Source organism: Camelus bactrianus, chromosome 5 (genome assembly GCF_048773025.1).
Source record: "Camelus bactrianus isolate YW-2024 breed Bactrian camel chromosome 5, ASM4877302v1, whole genome shotgun sequence".
Taxonomy (NCBI): Eukaryota; Metazoa; Chordata; class Mammalia; order Artiodactyla; family Camelidae; genus Camelus; species Camelus bactrianus.
In genome coordinates this window covers 82,566,162-82,592,802 of record NC_133543.1, presented here as the reverse complement: position 1 = coordinate 82,592,802, position 26,641 = coordinate 82,566,162, and the positions used below count along the sequence as shown (strand labels likewise).

Genomic DNA, 26,641 nt, shown 5'->3' with positions numbered 1-26,641 from the left:
TTATGGAATTTTTAAAGCACAAAAGTAGAGAAAATAGTAAAATGAATACCCATGTAATCATCACCCCCTTCAACAATTAACATATAAATAATCTTGCATCATCTGTACTCTCATTAGATTATTTTAAGGCAAATCGTGGAAAATCTTATTTCATCCATAAATACTTGTCTATTTCTCTAAAAGATCAGGACTCTTTTCCTTTTAAGCCCAATGCTATTATCATATATTTAAAAGTTAATACTAATTCCTTATTATCAAATATCCCATCAGTATTAAAAATGTCCTGATTGTCTGAACTTCTTTTTACAATTAGATCCTTCAAATTAGGAACAAAATGGCTCCTATACTGAAATGCTATATTTTGAATGCTTGTTTAGCAATAACTTCATCACACAATCTGTGCAAACCAAAAATGTCACATGGTCCATACCTTCTACTATGCCTCACTTCTCTGCCTAACTTGCCATGTCATATAGAGGTCATAAAATCTATAAAGATTTTGATTAATTCCTTGACCACTTTTTCATAAGTAAATTTATTCTTGAACAGCATATTATTATTGTTTTTGTCTTTGGGAAGAATTTTTTCCCCAGTAATTCACTAAAATATTAATGGCTAGTCTGGCCTGGCTTCATGGATATGCAACCTGTCCAACCACACAGGACCCCGTGCTTAGATCTCGTGCTCCATTTATCACCTCACTGTTGTCATCTTGAAATTCTTAATACTTTTGGTCAAGGTGCCTCATATTTTCATTTCCCACTGGACCCTACAATGCTATACAGCTGGTCGTGATAGCAGTATGAAGGTTAGATAGAAAACGCATGACTCCCTGCTAAGGTCTATTGGAGTCTACCTGAGTCTCCTACCTACATCTCTATCAGGAATATTAAAATCTGACTAGAGTTCAAGTCATTTACTAAAGCCCCTTTGGTCAAGTAGTGTCCTTTTTGAACAGTGCAATAAATGAAGGTGGGTTTGAGAATACTTTTTTTGCATATTTAATTTGTTGACCATCAGTAATGTAAGGCTTTGGAACAGCAGTGCCTGCATATAGTAAGTGCTGTAACTGCTTGTTAGGATCGTTGTTATTAATTATTATTATCATTTAGTACTATGTTACGTAGTATCTTGGCTCTCCATGTGGCTTCTAGATAAGAAGACGTGAAATGCTTCAAAAGATATTCTTTGATGGATACTAAATTCAGAGCATAATTGCAAAGAGATTATTTTCTAAGTGATCATTATAGTTTTCCAATTTGGTCTTCATTGTGCTTCAGTAGCACAAATGCCACCTGGCCTGACACAGACACTCTAGCCTTCTGAACCAAATGAATATACAAATTTCTGAACTTTTAGGCTTTCTGAGCTTGTCTTTCAACCTGCATTAAAAGTCCCATAAAAAATAATGGACATAATTATACATTGGATCTAGTACTTAATTTGGGAGAGCCATTCTCTACAATCTAGTGTTTGATCTAGTCTTTGGATGGACCAGCTAATTTTCCAGGGGTTTCATAGAGCAGAGCAAGTTGGAAATTTTGATGATTCTCTTGATATCTAATTTCCATTTCCTACTCCCTTAAACCTATACTGTTATAGAAGGAAAATTAGGACATAGATAACAATATAGATGATTCATAACATTTCTCTTTGATGATAGCCAAGTTGCAAATATTCCCAAGTGTGGTTCCTATTTAATAAAAAGGTTTAGGGGAAAAAAACTAGACTACCTTTGAGAGCTTGGTTATTTGGCAATCTATCAACTGGAAGGGTCAAGATACATTCCACTTACATTTATAACATTGCTAATAAGTCAAGTATCTTAATATAAAAATGTAAAGAACTGAGAAACATATAGGAAGAGGCTCATGATAAAACCATGCTCAGAAGTAGCCACTCTTTTCATGTAAATTCAAGAGAGTTCAAGTAAAGATGAATAAGAGTCACATATCCACATGTGCAATTCACTGTAAAGAGATTTATAATGTTTATTGTGGACTCTCTCCACCCATAGAGGATAAAAGGCTTTCATAAGAGCACACGATCTGGGTTTCTCAGGACACAGCCCACACACAAGTAGAACAGGAGACACGTGGTTTTGGTAGTCCTCACTTAGAAGCCTCAGTTTACCTGTGCCTCCGTTGAGCTGCGGGAGTGTGAATGCAGGGAATTTGGTCTAGGGCTTGTATAAAGCTGGGAGTGCCGTTGGCATTTTTTGCTGCCGTAACAAACCATACTATCTTGAACATAGCACATAACACTCTGTACTCTAATTGCCTCTTTAATTACCAGCTTGATTGGATTGTAAGCTACTTAAGGACAAGAATTATATTTGTTTGCCCTCATTTTCCAGCTACATAGTGACCTGCACATAAATGGAGCACAAACTTTTTGCCTGTAGATATTTTCATTCCTGAAAACCTATCTCATTTTCCATGGTAGACTTGCAGAAGAGGTAGATTCATCTTAATCTAAGGACTGAAATGAAACTTTAATCCCCTAAATGAATCTCACTTTAAACCTGATGGGATATATTTACCTGCACCTGACCAGTTTTTCATTGATTAGCACATTAATAGCTCATATTTTACATGACTGTGATCAAAGTCATTAACATACACCTGATTCTGCCTAATTTTTAATATAACTTTCTGGTAAAAATAAATACTTGAACAACTACATCAAATCACCATAAAGAGGGGAAAACTTTCATCCAAATGTATAACCAGATTGGCTAATTAACATTCTAATTTAGGAGACTGGAATAAACATCTCCCTTGGAATTGATTCAAGCTAGTCAAGCTGAAAGATAAAGCAAATGTTCACATTATAAGTATCTTGAAATGTTTATTCCATTTAAAATTTTCGTTGACCTGCACCACTTTACGGCTCTACTGATTTTTTTTTTTAATTGCTAACTTTTGCTGAGAAAGTATGTAGATATTCTCACAAAAATCGGGACCTCTCTATATAAGAAGCTAATTTAAGGATTAAGAGCATAGCCTCCAGAGCCAGACTGTCTGGACTGAGGACCCGACTCTGCCACAGGCTAACCACCTCAGTTTTCTTCATCTGTGAAACGGGTATAATAATATATACCTTGTGAGGCTGTCATAGAAGTTAAATGAGTTACCATATTTAAAGCATTTAAAATGGTGCCTGGCACATTGTAAGCCGTATACCTTCATGTGTTTCAGGTGGGAAGGGAAAAAAAATAACCACTGCTTAGAGAACACAACTATCACTGTAATTGGAATGAGACTTGAGTGGGATGAAATCATCAGAGGCTGTAGATGAGGTCATCTCCAAGAAAGAAAGTTAAGCATAGTAGGTTGCTAAGTGTTGGGTGCTGCTAGAATCATTCCTCACAAAGCATTAGGAAATTTCTAAAACTTTTCAAGATTTGTGCTGGTAAGAAGAGGTGATTTATGGGATTCTGTGAAGTAGTTTATTCTAATAAATACAGAATATGATTTGAGCTTTAGTTAGAAACAGTGCAAGAAAAATTTGAAAATCCCTACAAGCGTCTCTTGTTTTGACAATTCATTTATTGCCTTCCCTAATATTTAGAATTTTGCTGCCTTCTTGCTGTCAGATTTCTAATAAACAAAGGTAAGCAATATTTGTTCAGATAAGCCAAGTGTGTCTTGTTTTTAAAAGATGTACTTGATTGTTTTCATAGATGTCATTTGTGAGATGGGTCTCATTATTAATTATCTTGGAAGCCCTAGGCAAGATTTGAAATTTGCTCTGATGTGCTGACATTTTAAAATGAATTTTAACATGAGTTTATTAATTTAACTAGTTACACAAATGAATCTGTTTGAAAAAAATATTTACATGGTAACTTATTATTTCATTTGCATGTTGATAATGTTCACTAAATTGAAGTGTAACCATCCACAAATATTCTTCAACTTTGCAATATTCACATAGATATTTGTTACTTTTTTATTCCTTTGGACTAAGAGCTAAGGTTTGGAAAGTTGATTTCCACTGTGCCCCCAGAATTTTGAAAGGTCCAAAATGGCTGCCTGTTGGCATCCAGGCCCCGTTGGTTGGTCCAGGTGGCTGCTTACCAAGCCTAGTGTTTTTTCTCTCTTCGCCTGTGAGTGAACAAGGCTGGCTAGAAGCAGGATTGAGAAGTTGGCAATTTGTCTGTTTTTCCTTCTGTTCCTTTGTACCACACTACCCTTAGGCATCTAGATAATCAAATTTTCTCCCTGCTTAAAACTTCCTCTTTAGAAAAGACTTGAACAAAGTAACATTCTCACAGCAGTATGGATAAGTAATAAAATGGTAGTAGTAACTTCCCTCAGGATCAAAGTCTCTTTGGTTTCAAGGCCCGGAAGTAAAGTTCTAACTGTGAAATTTCAGGGATTTTTGAGCACAATAGAGTAGGTTGGAGGGAGAAGATTTTCTGGCTCATCATGTGGTCGAATCTGTGGTCAACCTGTCATCCTTGCTGTAGATCTGAGCTTCTTGCTTTTGTTTATTCTTATGAGTGGATCTTCCTCTTTCTCCTAGGCTAGGTCTTATTCCTGTTTTGGAAGAACTTGCCACAGTGAATCAGAGGCTCTAAGCCTCTCCATTATGGTCTTTCTTCCAGTAGGGATGTCTAATGCCAAGGGCCTTTTGCTTGTATTACGATGAATTGAAACTAAGGGGTCTGGCTAGTCTAATGTTGGCATCGTGAAGGTAAATCATATAGAAGTTAATTTCTTACCACAGGTGGGGAGTTGCTTGAATTGTTGTTTTAATTGTTTCATTCTCTAATCTATTTTTGTTTCTGCAGAAAGCCTGAAATGCATTTTATTGAGTAAGTCTACCAACTCAGAATGATCTCACTTGACAGGCTTGGTAGTCAAACCTGTCTCTCACCAGGGTGGGACTGGTTCAGCTCTCCCTGCCTCTGTGTACCCTTCTCAAAGTGACGGGCTCTGGAAGGGGATGGCCTTCTCCATCTCATGAGTCCTGCTTTTTAGAAAGAGGTGCAAGGGCAGCTCTTTTTACTTGTTATGGTAAAAACTTCCACATAAGCTCTGAAGTTCTATTTATCTTAATTTTGGGAATGGCAAGTCTTTAGATGAGACAGAGCCGTATTTCTCAAGGGATCAGAAGAAGACTGATTTCCCATCCCGAGCATGGGGCTGACACGTTAGATGTCACACAGTGCCACGGGCCTCAAAGAACAGGAATGGGAGATGTACCTTTTACATTTCTCTGGCTTCAGATCTAAAGCTGGGGCCTCAATCTTCAGGCTCAAACATGTAGTCTCTAAAAGTGCATAGGCTGCTGTTAATTTTGAGGCCTAGATGTGGAGCATATTCCTGGGGTCTTCTTTTCCCAATTTTTAAATACCTATACCTGGTACTTAGTATCCTCTACCTCAGGGCTAGATACCGTATAATTTAGTTTTCCTTCTCTAGGCGTAAACTTGTCTGAACCAAACTTTTTTTTGCCATGTAAAAGTCAGTTTAAACTGAACATGAATTTAAGGAGGTTTCATTATCTTTGGTTATTATTAATCTTGATTCATGGAAAGAACAATTGAGTTTGAAAGGTTTGATTTCTTAGAAGCAGTCACGTCCTTAATAAAGTTAACTAAAAGCTCATTGTTGTATATGATGGCAATTTTCTACTCTACTAGAGGGAAAACCAAGTTGATGACATGGACTTTCTTTAGTCATAGCTGAAGACTGAGGTATGAAGTATGATTCTTGTTTCCTCTATCTATTGTAGTTGGATCTTTTCTACTCCTGAGGTGTTAAAAAAAAAAAGGCATTGGATTTATTATACCATGTCTCACTAAGGTAGATTGGTCATGCTTAAAATTTTAGGTATGCGAAATAAAATTGTGACTGAAGCAAAACAAATGAGAGGCAAACCATTTACACATAATTCAGTACTTTCTCTTTCCCCCACATATTGCAAACCATCTATACTGTTCTTGTAGTTCAGATGTGCTTCTTTATGAATCAAATGAGGTGGCTAGAAAAACAGGTATGACCTCTCAGATAGTTCCATGATTCAAACATACTAGAAATTCCTTACCGCAACACATTCCTTGTATATAAAGCTGGTAAAAAATAAAACATACATTATAATGATATTTTTGCTGCATTTTCCATTGTTTAATTCAGCAGATGAGACTGAGTAAGCCTACAAGTCATTTTCTAGGATTCCTTTTCCCAATAGGAAAAATAATATCCTAGTTTGCCCCTCGATCATTTATCCCACCTAGTAATTTTGCTCTAAGCCCTGCCCTGATCAGTGTGCATATACTTGATATGAATGTTTGAGTGAGTATATGAAGGTGGTAGGTGACATAGTCTATTTTCAATTAGATTACCCTCTAGTTTTATGCAGGGATTTTTAACACATGTAGTGTTAATAAAGGATAAGCACCAATCAATTAGAATGGAAATCTTTAAGAAGAGTTGGGTCCTGCAGGTTTCTTTCTTAGCCAGGCATTAACTCTTTAATTTCTGAAATTAAAGGTCTGGGGAATCCTGAGAGAGAAAGGGCTGGTACAAGGATGTAATTCAACCGAGAGATGCAGCTGTTGACCAACTTGTATATTTCAATATTTGATCAATGGTTCTCTGTACCTGTGTGTACCAGCTGAATATTAGCCTTGTAAATGCATAATTAGAAAGCAGTAAGGGTGTGAGTGCCCTAAAATATAAGGAATGTGCTATATCTTAGTGATACTTAGTAGAAAGATCTTGCATATATTTTAAAGGTGCTGAAATAATATGTTCAATAAAATAATTATAAGCCTTAAAATTTCAGGGTAATTTGGGAGCTATTTATGCCTTGGATCCAAAAGATGTACTATATTTATAAGGATTTTATGAAATCTACAGACTTCAGAATGAATTTAGACCAATTCCCTTAATATATCCATGAATCTGAGGCCCATGGTCATTGTCTCCTAGTTAGTGACAATGGTGAGACATGAAGCTAGGACTCAGACTAGATCTCTTTCCTCTACACCTCAGGACTTCTCCCTTTACCTAATAACAGCTGTGGAAACCTGCAGGAGTGAAGTCAATGGATTGGCTTTTCCAAACAAGAAAAAAGGGACATGAGAAGCTGAGTATGATGGCAGTCAGTAGGCTTTTCTTAAGCACCTAAAAATGTTTTTTGTAGAGACACAAAACAAAAACAAAACAACCTTCCTTCATTAAATATGCAGAAAAGCAGGAATATGTAGCCATACTATCGGGGTTTGGATACCATATCCCTCCCTACCTGTTCTGTGGTCTTAGGCAAGTAACTTATGTCTGTTTCCTGGGGTAGGATAATAATACCTACCTCGTTGTGTTTGAGGATGAAATTAATATACATGTAAAGCACGTAGGAAGTACTTGACACATAGTAAAGCTTGCTCTTACTATTATTGTTTTATGACTCTGCTAGGTGTCAGTAAGGCACCCCCAGAACTCTGGCTGGATACAGAAACAGGCACGCCAGGCCTACAGATAAGCCTCAGCATGGAGATCAAATAAACGCCAAGAAACAGAGTGATGGAGCAAGGGAAAGGTGTCCAGAGCCACTTTTTAATAAAGTATCGGTTGTGAATTGCTTGTGAAGAGGGGAGGAGACAATTTATGTGTTGGGTATAAGCAAAGGAATGGGAGCAAGATGTAGTCAGGAGTCCATGGAATTGCTTATCTGGGTGGAAAGGTTTTGCTCTTGGGTGTTAAGAAATAATGAATTAAGCAGTAGAAGGTGGTGGAAAACCTCCGAAGTTTTCAAAAGCCTCGAGAACTCCTCCAAGTGCGTGACATGCTTGGGACACTCACGTTTGGAAGGACCACAGGAAGTGCTCTTTAGAATAAACTGGGAGGCAGGGGGACGGAGAACTATGCAAAATAGCTCGCACTTAGCACTAAAAAAGTATTGGTTCCTCCCCCCCCCCCCCCCCGCAGACTGAAAGGTTACTGTACTAAAGAGGAGGGGATAAATTAACATAAATGTTTAACCCATGTACAGATAAACATTCTAATTTATCAGTCTGAAACCATCTGGCTTAAGTGTTTACGTTTAGAGCTTAGCTTCCCTTACTCATCCGCCGCCCCGGGTCCGCAGCAACCGACAGGCGAAGTAGGGAGAAAGGCGAGCGGTAAAGAGCGCTCCACGCATGCGTTAGAAGCCGCCCCAACTCCCCCGCGGCGTCTTTTCTTGGAACAAAACTAGCGCGGAGCCGCGGGGTTCCGCAGTTTGCGTAGACTTGAATTTCCTATTGCTCTCACGGTCCGTGTGGAACCCTCGAGTGGTGCAGTTTCCCTACGCAAGTTGCGTTATCCGAAGTGAATGGCTGGGTGGCGCGTGTACGCCCAGAGCGTAGCACCCATAGGCGGACGGGGTGCGGCTGCGCAGGGACCTGAGTGGGCCTTGTACGCCGCTAGCGTAGCGTGGTGTCTGACGCACGGATCTCCGCGACGCAGTTAGCGCATCCGGCTTTGGTGAATACACGATTTGGTGCAGCCGGGGTTTGGTACCGAGCGGAGAGGAGATGCACACGGCACTCGAGTGTGAGGTAACTATAAAACCCCGATTTGTTTACATTCCCTCCCCCAGAATCGGCCCCGTGCGCGGCGGAGACTGCGAGTCCCGGGACGGCGGGGGGGTAGAAAGGGAGACCAGAACCGGGGAGTCGGGGCTGAGTCCCTCGGGGATCCGGGCGCTGGGCTTCCCGCAGCTGCTGCAGTCGGCGGCGGCGGCGGCGAGCCGGGCTGAGCGCGCGGTGGGCTGCGCGTGGGGCGCCGTGGCTCCTCGTGTGCGCTCTGGGCTGCCGCGGAGTTGGCAGCCCGGCAGCCTCCGCCCCGCGTGCGGGACCCGCGCCCGACTCAGCCTCCTGCCGAAGCTGGGGGGCCGCGCGGGGAGCGGGGGAGTGACCGCTGGGCGGGTGGCGGCGGCGGCGGTTGGGGGGCTGCGCGCGGGCGGCCTGGGGGCAGCGGGTGGAGTTGCCAGCGGAAGCTCGGACCGGTGGTCCGGTCTTGGAGGGGCTTAGACAGGGGCCTCGGCTAACGCCCCCGATTCTTCCTCTCCAGTCTTCCCCTCCGGTGTATCCCGGGGACCCCGGGATGGAGCCCGGGCGCCGCTGTTCCGGCAGCGGGAGGCTAACGGACGGTGGCGCCTGTACTCCTACCGCGGGAGGCCTCGTGGGGGCTTGCTTTCTCCCTCATCAACCGAAAAGCCTAGGCGGGGCGCGGGGGAGTGAATATTGAAACCTGCCGGGGTCTTTGGAGCTGAGAACTGGGGTGGGGCTGGGACTGGGTCAGTGGGGGAGGCCGGGAGGTGGCGCGGCAGCCCCGGCTTTGTTTCGGAAAGCCCTTTGGCGGAGAGCGATGTGGGGCCCGGCTAGGGGTGGACGTAGGGGAACCTTCGCGCTTTCCCACCCCGGGTCTAAGGGGCTGCTCTGCTTCTTGCTTCTCCTTTGGGACCTCCGAGTGCCCCAGGCAGGAAGGGGGGCTGGTGAGGGCGCAGGCGGCGTGACGTCGGAGGTCTTCCTGTGGCTTCTGTAAAAACTGCTCACGTGGGAGCCTGTCCACATGTGCTGTCTTTATGAACTGGGCACGAGGAAGAAATATCGCTGCGGGATCCGCAGCCCTCAGTTGGAAGGGTCCTTTACTCAAGTTCCTGTTTTAAGTAATAAACAGTGACATTAAAGCACATAATTTCAAAAGATGGTAGGTTATACTGTGGGCTTTTATTTAAAAAAAAAAACTTTAACGTCTTTTACGCTGTTCAGTACTGAGTCATTCTGGATGGAGCAAAACCAGGATGGGACAGGTTTACATTCCATTTGTGTGGGTTTCTTTCGGGGGGGGGGGTGTTATTTAAATTCCACATGATTAAGAACAAGCAGGTAGTATACTGAAAAAGCCGGAGACTTAAATCAATGTAGTTGATTATAGTAATGCAGTTGAAAGCCTGAAGTCTAAAGTGTGTCATGTTTTTTATTAGGACTTAGAATTTTACAAATCTGAACTGCCTTCTTAGTCACTTGTTCTAGACCTTGGGGGTCCATCCTAGGCAACCCACGTCCCTACACGTGCTGAGTACTCGATAGGGAGAGAGAAGTACATAGTTAACAGTGAAAAGTGGTATGAAGAAAATACAACAGTGATGTACTGAAGAGACTTTTAAACTTTTTTTGTGTGATGAACCTTAGAATGACGATTTTAGATGTATGAAATATATAGGATTACAACAGAAACCAACTATTGAAATATAATTACCAAAGTAGTAAGTATGATTTTAGTAAAGCATTAAATATTAGTAGTGGCATGTCTGATAATGACTAATTTCAGACTAGTAAGAATTGTAAGTGAACTTTAAAGGGTTTAATTTGAGTAATTTATATTGATAGTGTCCTGTACTGCATATTACTGTGATTTTTTGGCCTACCTTTATAATTGAAGGAATAACTAAATTTCAGAGATTAATTAAAATTAAGCTATATCTTTCTTCCCTACCCAAATTCACAAGCCTGAAATCTGTATACAGCCCCCTGGTTAAGAATCTCTGTGAGTGACTTCGGTGCTACTTTAAAAGAAGTGGTTAGGGAAGACCTCTCTTAGAGGGGACATCAATAATACATTGCATGATAGCCTGTACTTATTCTTCCTGTTTTCAATTTGTATCCCACTAACAGCTTAAAAGCCAACACAGTTCCCTTTTTTTGAGCACTTGATTTGAAGTACTTTCAGGAGGCCTCAGGTTTGGTATGCAAGTACTACTCCAGGTGGTGGGTTTTTTGTTTGTTTTTTGCTTGTTTTTAAACTGATTTATGGAGACTATAGGGTATAGGTATTACAACAAGGGAAATTATTCAACAACAAATGATCATTTGCTTTAATTAAAGAGAATTTATGTTATTACTATTCTATCCACCCGCCCCAACCACCTCCGGTTTTGGCCAGTATTGGAAAAGAACCGAAGGGCTACAGGTACTTAATTCATTTTATGTTCTTTTCTACATACAGGTATTTCAGTCCTTCTCTAGTGATTGAAGGATTACTTTCTGTCTTGATGAGATTTATGAATGAGACTTAGTGGTCTCTACTGGGCCTTTGTGGGGTGTACAGTTATCCTGTTGTTGTGTTACTTGTGTAATAATGCCTTTTTTGCATTTTCTAGCTTATAATTACATATGTACATCTTGTTTTCCCTGCCAGACTTGATTCCTTGAGGGGCATGTACTCCACAGCTTTTTGTCACATAATCCTCATGACACCTTATTCAGTGAATGCAAAGCGTGGTTGTCAAGCTCTTTAATCAAATTTAAAATGTTAATTGAAATAAAATTTAAATTTAGCATTAACTCAAGGAAATACTTTGGATTTTTATGTCAGCCCTTGTCTATGTAGTGGCTACCTAAAGAATGGAAATGCCTTTTTTTTAAATATCAAAAGGACATTATCACTAGGGCATTTTAAACTGATGTTCACAAGATGCAAAAGAAAGTACACGGTAAAAAATGGAAAAGAAGTGTGGGCAATCAGGACAGAAAGCTAGTTTTTTTTCCTTATCACAGGTTTTATAACCCAATAAAGTAAGTGTAGTTCTCATTGAAAGTACACTAACTTTAGCTTAAAGTTTGTTAAGTTAAAAGAGTGCTCAGTTTGTCCCAGCAGTTGGATGCTGCCCCCTAGTGTTTGATTCCCCTTGAAGTTTTTATGAGCTTACCTTGACCTTCACCTTTTCCAAAAACAAGACTGTTTAAATTACAATTGAGATTCCTTGGTGCTATTTATCTAGTCTACCTTAAGATTTCCTCCAGCTAATTAGTGTTGCTAGTAAGAGTCATTTTGAATTGGTTAATTTTGATTGCTGTTAACCCTAGTTTTCCAAATAGGGAGTAAGTTTTGGATGGAGATATAACGGAAGGTCAAGTTTCCTTGCAAGATTATGTGGGGGATTTTTCAAACAGGAAGAGGGATATATGCTGAAGGTGTATATTTGAGGTTAGCTTTATATATGAATAGCAGCAGTTTTATTAACTTAATCTGGGCTAATTGGCTTAATTTAATCCCACATAACTTTGTATTACCTTGACTATACTGAAAATAAAATTTGAAAATCTTAAAACAACATGGTGAGCTTTTTAAAGTTCAAGTTTATTTGAAACTTTGACTTTTACAGAATGGTTTTTGAAAAATAATCTCAAGAACCTTTAATAACCAGATTTCTTGTAGTCATTTATGTAAATGCTAAGATTTCAGATAATACCAATTATCGGTATTCCAAACTACTTTTTCTACTTTCATTATTTTCTATTTATAAATTTTGTGAATGGACCATAGAATGACTTTTAGATTTTCCCAAAATAATCAAATACATTCTTGATAAAAATTTGCCACAGTCAGAATATTCAGAAGTGTATTGGGTAGGTATGAAGGCAATTTCGACTGAAATTGTAAAGTTTTAAATAACAATAGCATTATTGAAATTATTTCCAGCTGCTTGAGATCATGCTTAATGTTCAGAACACAGTAATTGTCATGTCACATTGTGAAAATACAGTTTCAAATTCTGTTGTCTTACCAGAACATAAGATTTTTTTTTTTTATTGCTAGATATAAGGATTGGGTATTTAATAGATTCTTTAAAGTTGATTTTTAGTATGAGGTTTTGTATGTTAAAAGATATTAGGATGGAGTGGTGTTTACAGGTTTGTAAGTATAAGGATAGAAATCTAACATCTTTTTCAAGCAGTGTTTAGGTTATTGTCACTAACAGTTAGTGGTAGATAATGCTTTTATAATTGTAGTTTATAATTACCCATTATATCGTAGATATTTTACTGCTGAAAGAGGAAGATCAGATAATAATTGTCCTTGGCATTAACATTTCTAACAACCATGTTTACCCTTAATACGTGCTCTATTTTGGGGGACCATCCATCCCATTTTTGGGAATTTAGAAAAGTGAATCAGAATGTTGTAGGAAATTTATTAGAGTAATAAGCATAAGACCCAGAAGTATTGTTATTATAAGAATTACTGTGAAGTATGTATGAAAGTTATTTTGAATCCTCTAGTAATTAAGACTTCTTAGTGATCACTTTAGCTTTTAGATTTATTTTCGTTCATAAATGAAAGAAGTGGAAAATCTAAATTGCTTTCAGTTGTAGTAACAAGGTCACAAATACATACATCCCACTGCCCTGTTTAGTCTGTAAATAATTTCAGATGTGCCTTCATGCCTCTAAACTTCTTTCTGAATTCACCTTATATAGTCTGTGAATTTCTTAGTTTTGCAGTAGTGGTTTCCCTTAGAGTTGTCCGAATTGGTATTTTAAAAAATGTGTAGATTAAGTAGAATCAGCAAGCTATGGTCATGGGCCAAATCAGCTGCTTTTGTAAATTAAGCATTGATGGACCACAGCCGTGTCACTCATTTATGTGTGGTCTGTTGCTGCTTTGTGCCATGATAGCAGGATTGAGTAGCTGCCTTTGAGACTATACTGCCTGCAAAACCTGAAAATATTAATTATCTGGTCCTTTTAAGTCAGCCAACCCCTGGATCCAGTTCTTAAGATTTATTTGACATGTTGCCGTTTTTAAAATAGTTACATTTTCCTAGAGCCTATATGAGTAAAACACTTTACTAGAAAAACGTTCAAATACAAATTAATAGGTAATAATGTGAGCTCTCAGTTATCGTTCACTTAAATAGTGTAGGAGCTTCTCTCGCCTGTTCCTGTTTTCCTCTGTAGAAGAAATAGACCTACGATGCTTGGAGTTGGAATGTGGCCTTCAACCTTGAGCTACTTACTAACTTTCACAGTGTTTCTACTGCTTCTTATGTCCTATATCTCACAGTTTACCTTCTCTAATTTACAAGGTGACTGTCTTCCTTGTACCTCCTTCAGAGCAGAAAATGTTTCATATTTCTTTTTATGCTTCTCCCTGCCCCTGCCTCTTCCCCCCTTTCCTCCTTTCTCCTCTGCTCCCGCTCCCCTCATAAAGCAGTTCATGATTGCATGTTGACAGGCCTGGGAACAAGTGTTTAGTATAATACTTCTCAGTGCACCTCTGCTGAAGATGAATTCTTAGTTTATTTTGTTTACATGTGGATTATGCTTTGTGCTTTGTTACAGAGGAAGATTAGCCTCTTGATGAAGGAGGCCATGGAAGGGTTGATTTGTATACCTCACTGAGATGTATAGAGTAAAACATGATTTATTATTACATTATAAGTCAATGAGATCAGTAAAACTATAATGAGAAAAATGTTTATGTAATTATGTATTTCATTATTATATAATTAAATATGTAATTAAAATAACAGAACAGTTAGATATTATGTATTACATATATTATATGTTTCTTTTCCCATGAACCTTTTTTAGTGTAGAAGTTCAGCTGACTTCATAACTTGTTAATGTTTGGAACATATTTTTTAAGATTTTTGTTTTAAATTAGCATACTCTAATTTTTTCAAATAAAAATAATTTGATGTATATAACCAGTATAAATAAAAAGTTTATTTTCAAAAAAATTATACCAATTTTTAAAAACTGAGGGAAATTGGAAAGGTAGCTAAAATCAAATCACTGAAAGAGATTTTAAGATAAATTGTTTAACTAAATACAATATTATATAACATACAATATAATTTATAATTTAAAAAACAAATGTTAAAGCTTTTCTTATGAATATTTCTGCTTAAAAATTGCAAATTTTATTGAGGCTAAAATGTTAACTTTCTTAGTTAACAGGTAAATATGCAAGAATATTGTTAGTTCAGTGGATGTTTTATTTTCCCTAAAAAAAATGAATGTTAGGGGTCATGTTAGTTTTAATTATACCTTTTTTTAAGAAGAAAATATATATGAAATATAGGGAGAAGAAACTTCTTAAATTTAGAAATCACAGAAGAAATTGCAAAAAAATTTGTAGGTTTCAATGCATGTACATGAAAGCACCTCTACATGAAAGGGAGAACATTGTAATCAAAGTAAAAAGGCACTGGACAAAACTGAAGGTGTTTGCAGAAAATATGATCAAGCCATGTTATATGAAAGCTTATAGGTTTATACAAATATTGAGACACGAGGAATAATTTTAAAAGCATCAGCAAGGATAAGGTAATTTCACTTGTTCCAAAATCAGTGATACACCACTACCAAGGAGAATGCTGTGATTATACTGCTGGTGGCAGTATAACCAAATTTAATTTCTCTAGAAAACAATTTTGAAGTATGTTAACAAGACCAGAAATGTGTTCAAATTTTTGTAGTCTTTCCCCACATCGTGGACTTACCCAAACAAGTAACCAAAAATAATAGCACAAATTGAAATTAAAATGATTACATACTGTTATTAAAACTTTACAAATGCTTGTGAAAATCCTGAAACTAATTCATCTTCTTCCACATGTGACATAATGTGATTTTGTTTAACAGAAATGTTAAGGTTTATAATTTCTGACTTTAATTTTTAGTTTCTTTGAAAGTTATACATGAATATCGTTTAAAGAATTAAATAGTTCTATGAAGATTTTAGGGAAAGGAAAATCAGTCCCCTGTCTTCCTTTCATACTCTGCCTAGAGAGATAAGGAGCTCCTTTAGTTCCTTTGGTTGGTTATTTTGCTGTTTACTGCCTTGTGTCCAACCTGTTCTTGTTGATTTTCAGTTTTAATTGTTATATGTTTAATGAAAGATGAGGATTTAGCACTCTTCCCACCTTACCATGTACCTTCTAGTTTCCTATACCCCAGTTTTTCAGTACAGTTATATTGTAATTTTGGTTTAGAACAATACATAGTGTTATATTTTTATGACTGTGTTACTTAGTACTGGGCCATTGTAATAAACTGTTAACTTTTTCCTTTCCTGTGCAACTTTTTTCCTACTATTAATAATTTTCTTAATTTTTTTTTCTTTTTTTATGTGCCTATATATCACAAAATCTACCCGTCTGTATAGCTGAATGTGATTCTGTAAGAGAATATGTCCCAAGAAGACTCTGTTTAAATAAGAATTTATATACTTTTCTTTATGTTGGACAGTGTTGAACTTGATGATAAGATAGATTGATAATTGATAGTGAAATTGGTTGTTTGTTAGTAAAAATTAAGTAGCTTTAACATTTGACTTATACTTTTGTAAGATGCTGCTGTATGGCAGAACTGAATCAATTCACTTTGTTCAACAATTAGGAGGACTTTGATGGCTTAAAGTAACTATAAGGATAGCTGAAATTAATCAGACGGAAAGCTTCCCTGGTGAAGAAGTAGCCTGTGTTGTCAGCAGCTTCAAAAAATGTTAATGTTAAAAAAGATTGCTCTGGACATTCTGTGATTTCTCTTTTTCTTCCTGACCTGTGGAAAGGAAAGATCATTTTACTGGCAGTGCTTATGAAGGGCAAGCTGGTACAAAATCAGGGACATATATAACAGTGGCAAGATGCTGAAAAAGGAAAATAAAGGGAAGAGTGAAGATACATGGAGTGATAAAGATTTGAAGGCAGTAACTATTCTTAGAATGAAGGCAACTGCCAGTGGTGACAAGTCAAAAGAGAACATAACTGTGCAGGTTGAAGGGAGAAGGAGTGTGTCTATTTCACATCCTAAGGTTAGCACTCTTTAAGTCCTTTTTGTGATACACGTTGTGTAGGTTCTTACATGCATTTGTAGTGGAAAGAGGTTGAAGCCTGTTTACTGAAAGGGTAACTAAAATTGTAACATTTTAGTGGCTTAAAAGACATCACAATATTTTATGACTGATGAAATTACCCTGGCCCATACATACACTAATCTCAGATGTTCTTTGTATTCACAAACAGCAAAACAGACACAGGAACATCATAAGTGGCTTTCTACGATATTGCTCTAGGCTCCCTGTAGTGAAAGCTCGAAAAGTGGAGACTTCAGATAGTTAGTTGTTTTGACATTTAATGAGAAAATACAGCTTTTGTACATGAATGTTTTGAGTGCAATAGATACGTGTGGTTGCTTAATTTTGTATATTAATTCAAGGCTCAGGTGTTTATATTCTTTCTCTTAAAAAGAAAAAGCTAGTGAAACAAGAGGAGCACTGAATTTTGCCCAAGCTCAATTAGCATGCATCCACTATTTTTATATGAATGAGTCTGGGTAATTATTAGAGATTGTGCTTATTTTGGAGGAATAGCTACATTGACATTCCAAACTGAGACTGTGGCATTAGTAGATTAGGTAGCTGGGAAAGTAGGGAAATGAAAAAGCAGAACTTAAAGCTGTAAGGATTTTGCGTTTCTTGATGAGACCTCATTACTGAAATAACTTTATGCTTTGAACATTTTATAATGCCAGTGGAATTGGTATGACACAATTCTTTTTTTTTTCCTTGACTTTTTCCTTTTATTTTATTTATTTTTTTTAACATTTTTTATTGATTTATAATCATTTTACAGTGTTGTGTGGTATGACACAATTCTTTCCAACTTTTTCTCAAATACTAGTGAATTGGGTGCCTCCTGTAATCGAGAGTAGGTCTTGGTTGTACTAACTTAGCTGCATGTGCTCTTGGAATATTTTTGATAGCATTTTTTGGAAGAAATCAAAACGAAGGGACTTTTCCCTCCCCTGGTTCTATTTTCAGAAGTTAAGTGAAAGATCCATAATATCTAATACATAATAGAAATAGTGGTAATAGCTTAGGTTAATATAATTTACAAAGTATACATTTCATATAGATTAGTTCAATTGCTGGATATGTGTAGGAGCTATTTCCCCTGCAACACAGGGGAAACAGTGACAGTGCTGGGAGTAATGAGAGGTTTCCAACTGTTGGTTATGTTCTATGTACAAGATGTTACATTGGGTAGATATATCAGAAATGGGATGTAAAATGGATCCAAGTTATATTACTATTAATAACTTGTACTTAAATAGCATTTAAACATTACAAATAAAGTGGAAAAACATTTAAACCTTTTACCACTTAAAAAAAGGATCTATGTAATCTTACGTGGTTCTCATAATTACTGTGAAATAGACCAGGGATTAATATCCCCACTTTATAAATGGTCATAAGTGACTTGCCCAGTATCTTAGAGCCAGGAAGTGGCAGAACCAGATCTCTAACTGAGATCTTTGGCTCCTAGGTAGTATTTCTTAAGTATGCAGTCTCATTGCTTCTCACCCAGTTTGTGTGTACTACTACTGAATCACAGAAGGAAACTAAATTGGTATCTGACTACCTACATTCCTGTCAATATGGAAAAAGATTGATGAAGTCATTCAGTGATAAAAATACCATTTGTATTTATGCGATTCAGGATATAAATAAAACTAATTTCTACCATTATTTAAAGAAACTACAATGAAATCTTTGAAAAAAATGAAGTCCTTTATGAAATTAAGATACTGTGTACATTTATTTATTAAATGAATTTTCACATTAAGTTTACTTAATGCATGATATATTTATATAATCTAGGTTGAGGGTTTTAGTAATTTTTCTTCTGGTTTCTACTTTATTGACCTTCAGAATACCAATCTGGAACACTGAAATGGCTAGTTTTAAAACCTTGCCTAGCAATTTACAGTATTTTTTTCTGATTATTAGTTTACATATATATGTATTTTGTGTGGGTATGTGTGTGAGAGACAGAGCCTGAGACAGATACTAACTTCTGGTTCTTTCATTTGGTCTACATTTTCCTTTAAAAAATACTCCCTTGAGTAAAAGTCTGTTTTTCAGTCAGATGAGTTGAGTAGATTACACACAGGATATCTACTTAGTTGGTCTCTCCAGTAAAAGGAACCAAGTGCTGGAAACAGAATTATTTTAGTGTTCATTAGTAATTTTTCTTACATCAATCATTTTGTTAAGTAAGCTAGTGATGTTCTTGTTGACTTTTTTTATACTGACTGTATTAAAGATGATTTCCCTTTAAAATGTTTTGGTAGTATATTTTAGATGGGTTGCATGAGTAATTATCTCACAGTGTTCTGATTTTAAATTATATATAGATATGCTGGTGTAGCAGAAAGGACCTTTGACTTTCAGGTCAGGGGACTGCCACAAACTTGAAATCACTTTAATCTAATTGTATACCTTCACTGGGTCTTAGATTCCTGTGTATAAAATAAGAATGTTTAGCTAATTATACTTAACGATTTTTTTCATCTTAAACTTTCTAAGGCCCTGTTACGTTCATCTATATAAAATAAAGATAATTATTTTTCTTGAGACAAAATATCTGTAGATGGATTTGTAATGTTAGCATTTAGTGTATTTTCAGTTTGTTCTTGATGTAGCTGCTCAATTTTATTTATTTAAAAATTGAAAAATTTATTATGTAGCATTTTATATGGAAGAACTACAACAGAAAGCCTGTAATTAAAAATGTTGTAAGCCTTTATAGAACTTATGGAGGTTATCATCCCTGATTACTTACTTTTAAGGTTCTAGTTAACCTTTCTTCAGTATAATCCTATATTTTGTTAAGCAAGATCCTTTGGTTACTAATGATACTTTTTTTTTTCTGTTTAAGAAATGGATTTTCTATTGCAGAATTTTTAGGACTGCATGCAACAACCGTTTAAATTAGAATAAGGTCTGTAGTTCAGTTAATAGTATTATATCAATGTCAGTTTCCTGGTTTTGTTATGTAAAATGTTGTCCTTGGGGAAAATTGAGTAAAGAGTACGTGGAAACTCTGAACTATTTTCACAACTTTTTGTGAATCTTAAACTATTTTAAAAAGTTAAATGAAATTCATCTTTGGGTATGATTCAGGGTCTGTTTGTAGAAACTGCCTATTACTAATTTTACTAATTGAAAGTTGAAATACATATTCTTTGGGGATTAAAAATTAACTTTTGTCTGAAATGTAGCACACTTCTAGAAAAGTACCCAAATGTTAAGTGTATACTTCAGCAGATTTTTATGAAGTGAACACACCCATGTAACCAGCACCCAGGGGAAGAGATAGAACACCAACTGCAACCCAGAATTTCCTGCATGGTTCCTCCTGGTCATTTCTCACAACAAAGGCTAACCACTGTCCTCAATAAGTGTTTAGTTCTGATGTTAATGTTAAAATATTAGTGAATTTTACAGGAAAATATTAGTGAATCTCATTTTTTTCTTTGCATGCAGAGCCATCTATTTGCATCAGAAGTAATGTAATTAACTAGCACAACGATTAAAGTACTTAATTGTGAATTATGTACTTAATGTAGAAATTATACAATGATAGAATAAACTTTTAACTACGATGATATATTGAAAATCAGTAACAAAAGATGAAATTAAATGTGTGGTGGCAACTACTAGCTATTTTCCAGAATTCATTGTTTTGTGCAGTAGAATCATGCATAGATGTCTATATACCCAGAAGTCTTTGGTAGATAACTCAATGTGTATTTGCTGAATTGAGAAAAAAACCAGTTATAAAACTAACATTCTCAATGCACAAAGCTTAGAAAACTGCAAAACATAAGGGACAACAGAAGATTTTGGCTATGGCAAAACAGTCCTGTAGAGGCCAATATCTGAGGTTGAGTAGTAAATGGATTTGGGCAACATTTCCCCCATTCCTCTCTCCACCCCAAAGATGGTCTTTGTGCTGTGGATAGAAAAGGATCCTTAACTTCCCTATAATACTTGGAAAACTGTAAATGGTAGGTGAGACTATTTCCCAGTCTCCTTATTTATTTGATTGACTGAACCTATGTGACTAAGTTATTGCCAATGAAATGTGAGAAGTGATGCAAGCAGTATCTACTTCATTTACTGCTTAAGAAATTTCTGAACCTGAACTTCCATTGTTTGTGTTTTACCGCTGGCTAGAATAGCATCCAAGTAAGGCCAATGTCTCTCTCAATTATTGGAGCAGAGCTGCTCACAGACCTGGAGCAGTCAAACTTGGACTGTTTTTAAGAAGGAAACTTGCTTGTTTCTTAGGCGACTGCCCTTTGAGGTCTCTTTGCAATAGCTGCTTAGTATATGCTGACAAATGCATACTTCATCCAAGTGATTCTTAGGTACACATCTGCTATAGTTGTTCTGAACAAAGGTTGCAAAGTTTATGAATGATTTACTTTAAAAAAATACTTAGCACAGGTTTAATATTACCCCTATGATGTCACTCATATTTGCATTCCTATGGTACTCTCTTAAATGTAAATGATTAGGGGACTCAAGATATTAGAATCTTTTCAGTAAACAAATTGAGAACTACACATTTTAAAAATAGAGACAAATGGCAATTTTTTAAACTTTTTTTATTGAATTATAGTGACACACAGTGGCAATTTAAAGCTTACATAGACCACCCATAGTTTTTGTGTTTCATGGAGTTATTCATTTGATGTTGCCTGATCAATGTATATGTATGTTTTATTTCCACTGCTTGTACCTATTCATTTGACAGTGAGATAATGTACACTGAAGAAACTGCCAGACATTTACATATCAAATGAACAGAGCAACATTCATTCAGAATATCACCTTTCACTAGTACCTTCTAGTGGAAAACTAAGGTAATTACAGGGAGTGTAACCTTGTCTCTTTCTGCTTAACATCTTAGTTATCCATGCCTTTTCATCTTCATTAGTATTTAGGTAAAATTGATATATTTTAAATGGTGACTTTATCCATGAGACTGTATTAGAAACTGAAGTGTTTGGATTAGAAAAAAAAATCTCAAAGTTAGTGTAGCTTTGGGATTATATATATTTTATAGACTGCTTATTTTCTAAAATTCATAACCCACAGAAGCCACGTGGTAATTCAACCTAATGTATTCAGGTAGTCTTAATATTTGATTTAATTATCATTTTAAATAAGTTGGTGTGTTTTTAAAATTTATTTGTATAGGTAGTGGTTCTCAAACTTTAGCTAGCATCAGACTCACCAGGAAAACTGGATGAAACACTGTTAAACCCCAACTCGAGTTCCTGATTTAGTAGGTCTGGGTGGGGTGCAAGAATTCACATTTCTAACAAGTTCCCAGGTAACCATGATAGCTACTCCTACAATACATGTTGATTAATCACTGATGGTAGTTAGCTATCAAACTTAAAAGAAGTAAACAGAATACTGACAGTCTCTGACATGATTATTTTGACTTTATGGTGGTGCAAAAGCAATATGCATTGAGTAGAAAAAAACAGTGTTTTAAATTTTGATCTTTTTCCAAGCTCGTGATAATGCAGTACAATACTGTCTTGTGATACTGGGCAGTGGCAGTGAGCTGCAGCTCCCAGTCAGCCCACGATCACGAGGGTAAACAGCCAACACGTGATACACTTACAACCGTTTTGTATGCATACAGCCTTCTGTTTTCAGCAGTGTCCAATAAATTACATGAAATATTTAACTTATGATTATAAAACAGGGTTTGTGTTAGATGATTTTGCCCAGCTGTAGGCTAATTAATGTAAGTACTCTGTTTAAGGTATGCTGGGCTAAACCTTGTTTGATAGATTATGTATATTAAATGCACTTTTAACTTACGATATTTTTCAACTTAGGTTTCATTGAGACATGGTAAGTTGAGGAAGATCTGTATAACAAACACCTGAATCCCATTATGTTGCTTTAACAAATATTAAATGCTTTGTCACATTGCTTCAGATTCCCTTCACTTTTTAAGAAATAAAATACTGCAGATGCAGCTAAATGTGTATATCCTCTCTACCATCTGACTTCCTTTCTTCTCTTCCTCAAAAGATGACCACTCTGCAGATTGTAATCATTTCCATGTAAGCTCTTGCTACATGTATATATACCCCAAAGTAAAGTATTTTGCATATTTTAATTGTGTATAAATGATATGAAATATGTGTCTTTTTGTAATTTACTTTTTAAATTATGTTTCTGAGATTTGTGCCTGTAATGTATTCTTTCAGAGTCACACATTTATAACTTTAGTGTAATCTTTAATTACATAAATATGCCATTTTTAAAATTTATCCTTCTACTGATGGGCATTTATGTTTGTGGAAGCCGCTTGTGGTTATATAGTCAACTGCCATTCCTCATTTACCTCTTTTTTCCTTACTTTGAGTATGCCCTCCTATATACATAGGAGAGATGCCTTCTTTCCAGTCCCAAAGGAGTGAATGTTGATTTGTCTAAGCCGATCATAGTAGTTTCTTCCTTTACCAGTTTAGGGGGTGGTGTGTAGTACAGTCCTGATCAAAGATATGTAAAGCAAAATCTGGGAGAGACTTTCAGGAAAGACTTTTTTTTCCCCTGGAAAAAAAGACATGAAGATAAACCTCCCAGCTTTGGATATGGTTTTGCAAGGATGGGATGATTGTAGCAATAGCTGTTTCTTGAGACTCTGTAGAGACAGATCTGAGGATGAGAGCATTTGAGTATTTGACTGTGTAATTGTCCTGGAATCACCATTTTTCCCAACTCTTTTAATGTGGAATTTTCTTCTTTGTTTTAACCACTTTTAGTTGAATATTCTGTTATTTGCAACCAAAGCATCCTGTTATAGATAACATAAAAAAAACAAAAACAAACCAACAATACTGTAATAAAGATTCTTGAATTTGTCTCCTGTTTCTCTAGGGTAGATAGATACAAGTGAAATTTGAGGGCTATAGAGTGTCATATTCAGCTTTAGTAAATGTTAAATTGCTTCCCCAAATAGTTCCCCAAATATATGCTTCCACTGCAGTGTACCCTAGTTTCTGTTTCTTTACATTAGATCTTTGCTTAACACCTGGTATTTTTGTATATTAATTTTTGCCTCTTAATGTCTTGGTGCATTATCTAGATTATTAGTAATCATGTCTCTGCTCAGCCATCTGTCCTGTTTATATCCTTTACATAGTTGTCTGCCATACTGGAGTTTTTTCCCATATTGATATATATGTATGTATATATATATGTCTTACATATTCTGGATATTGATCTTTGTTTATACATACATATTGCAAATATCTTTTAGTCTATAACTTGTCATAACCTTTGTTTATTGTATTCTTTATTGTAGAGTAATATTTAAAGAATTTAGTTTAATTAAATTTAATCAAAATTTTCTTTTAAGATTTGTGCTTTTTGTGTCTTTTCTAAAAAATCTTTCCCTACCCTAAAGTCATGATAGTCTCCTATATTTTATTCTAAAAGCTGTTAAGAATTTTGTTTTCCACATCAGGATTTTTAACCCTCTTGGAATTGACTTTTGTATAGGACGTGAGAAGGAACCATTTTTTCACAATCAACGTTATTGGTTCTTTTTCTAAATTCTGTTCTGCTCCTTTGGTCTGTCTTTCTGGCTCTGTACCAGTTCTGTTATTAGTGTAACTTTATAAAAAGTTTTTATTACCTTACTAATTTTTGAATTGTCTTGGTTGTCCTTGGGTTTTTGCTCTTCCATATGAATTTTTGGATGAGCTTGTGCAGTCTCACCGAAAACAAACAACTACCAGGATTTTGATTTACTTTGAATTAAATTTGTATGTACACTCGGGAAGACTTTATATGTCTTACGCCATTTGATCCATTCATATAGGTGGTATCTCTCCAGTTTTTATAATTCTTTTTGACTATCCTTCAATAATGTCTTATAAATTTCTCCTTTTAATGGTCTTGTTCTGCTTATTTCTAGGAGCCTAATAATTTTTGTTTGTAATTACATTTTATAATTGGTTTTCACTGAAGGAAAATTGATTTTTAAAAACTTTACATTGAAATGCAACATGTGTACAGGAAACTACACAGAGTATAGTAAGTGCAATAAATTATCACAAAGTAAACATGTTTGTGTAACCATTACTCAAGTAAAGAAAGAACATAACCACAATTTCCAATTCTAGTTATTGCCCCTATCTTCCTTTCAAAAGTAATCATTGTCTTGGTTTAGTTTTGCCCATTTTTAACTTTATATAAGTAGAATTTTGCCCTATGATTTCCTTAGTGTTATCTTTTGCTCAGTCTGATATTTGTGAGATTCATATGTGTTAACATGTGAAGCTGTAATTTCATTTTCATTCCTATGTAGTAGTCCATTGTAAAATTGTTCAGTTTTATTTATCCAGTTTACTATTAATGGACATTTGGGCTTTTTCCTTTTTTGAGCTATGATGAATAATGATTATGTGAACTTTCATTTTTAGCCTTTTGGTGTTCTGTACATGTATTTTTGCTGAGCATATATCCAGGGGTAGAATTGCTATGTGAGTGGATATGCTTGTGGTCAATTTCTGGCATATCCTGCCAAGCAGTTTTCCAAAAGATACCAGTTCAGTCTGTAATCCCACCAGGAGTGTATGCAAGTTCCAGTTGAATCAGTATTCTTGCCTACATCTTTTATATGTTATTCATTTTAGTGGGTATATAATAATGTCTACTAGTGATTTTAATTTATAATTCTCTGATTACTATTGAGATTGAGAACCTTGCTTCTTAGTAATTTGGCTATTGTTATGAAGCACCTGTTCAAATTTCCTACCCATTTTTCCATGGAGTTGTCTCATAGTTTTCATAATGATTTATAGAAATTCCTTATATATTCTTGATTGGTAACATTGCAGTAATTGTCTCCAAATCTGTGGTTGCCTTTTTAGTCTCTTAATAATATCTCTTTATGAATAGAAATTGATTTATTTTAATGTAGTATACTTTATCAGTCTTTCATTTATAATGCTTTTTATGTCATATCTCGAAGGTCTTGAAGCTAATCTACCAAATAAATCATCTAGATCTGCACTTTCCAGTATAGTAGCCAGTAGCCGCATGTGGCTAGTCTGAAGTAAAAGATGTTCTGTAAGTGTAATATACATGCCAGATTTCATAGACATGGTATTAAAAAAGAATGTAAAATTTTTATTAGTAACTTTTGTTATGAATAAATGATAATATTTACATGTTGAAATGGTAATATTTTGGATATAATGGATTAAATAAAATATAGGGTGAAAGTGACTTTCACCTGTTTATTCTAGAAAACTTTAAAATTACATAATTGACTCACATAGTATTTCCATATTCTAAAAGCATGTTGTCCAGTAGAACTTTCTGTAATGATGGATATATTCTTTATCTTCATTGTTCAGTATGGTAGCTATGAGCTACATGTGGCTATTGAGTATTTAAAATGTAGATAGGGTGATTAAGAAGCTGAATTTTTAATTGTTAGTTTAAATTTAAGTAGCTGCATGTGACTGGAGGCTACCATGTTGGGCAGCACAGTTTTGGACCCTTCATTACTTTCACATTTATTGTTTTAGATTTAGGTTTATAATCCATCTATAATTAATATTTACACATGATGTGAGGTAGGGGGTCAAATTTAATTAATTTATTTTTCTTCTATATGGAAATCTGATTGACCAAGCACCAAGGAAAAGAAAAATCTTTTCTATTTTTGGATTACTTTGTTTGTTCTTACACCAAATATCACACTGTCTTTATTTATGTATTTATTTTTAGAGGAGGTACTGGGGATTGAACCCAGGACCTCACGCATGCTAAGCATGCACTTTACCACTTAAGCTATACCCTCCCCCCAACACTGTCTTTAGTAACTGGTAGAGTAAGTGCTCCTATTGTGTTCTTTAAGAGTGTCTTCACCATTCTTGGCCCTTTCTCTTTCCACATAAAGATTAAAAATACTCCATCAATTTTCATAAAATTACTTCTGGGATTTTGGTTTGAATTAT

General features: G+C 36.0%; 1 protein-coding gene across 8 annotated transcripts in view; it reads left to right on the top strand.

Annotated features, from left to right (window-relative positions):
* SLC39A10 (solute carrier family 39 member 10) overlaps nucleotides 1-26,641 on the top strand; it is a 95,889-nt gene that overhangs the window by 29,072 nt on the left and 40,176 nt on the right. Inside the window, exons 1-3 of one of the 8 annotated variants that reach the window (XM_074364248.1) lie at nucleotides 19,510-21,502; nucleotides 24,589-24,707; nucleotides 25,648-25,745. The exons of 1 other annotated variant lie outside the window; for it this stretch is intronic. The gene's annotated coding sequence lies outside the window, so the exon portion shown is untranslated. Of the gene's footprint in view, nucleotides 1-8,396; nucleotides 8,552-8,601; nucleotides 10,968-14,558; nucleotides 25,746-26,641 lie in introns of those variants that run through there. 6 more of the 8 variants (XM_045511992.2, XM_074364250.1, XM_074364247.1 and 3 more) reach the window with 6 other exon arrangements.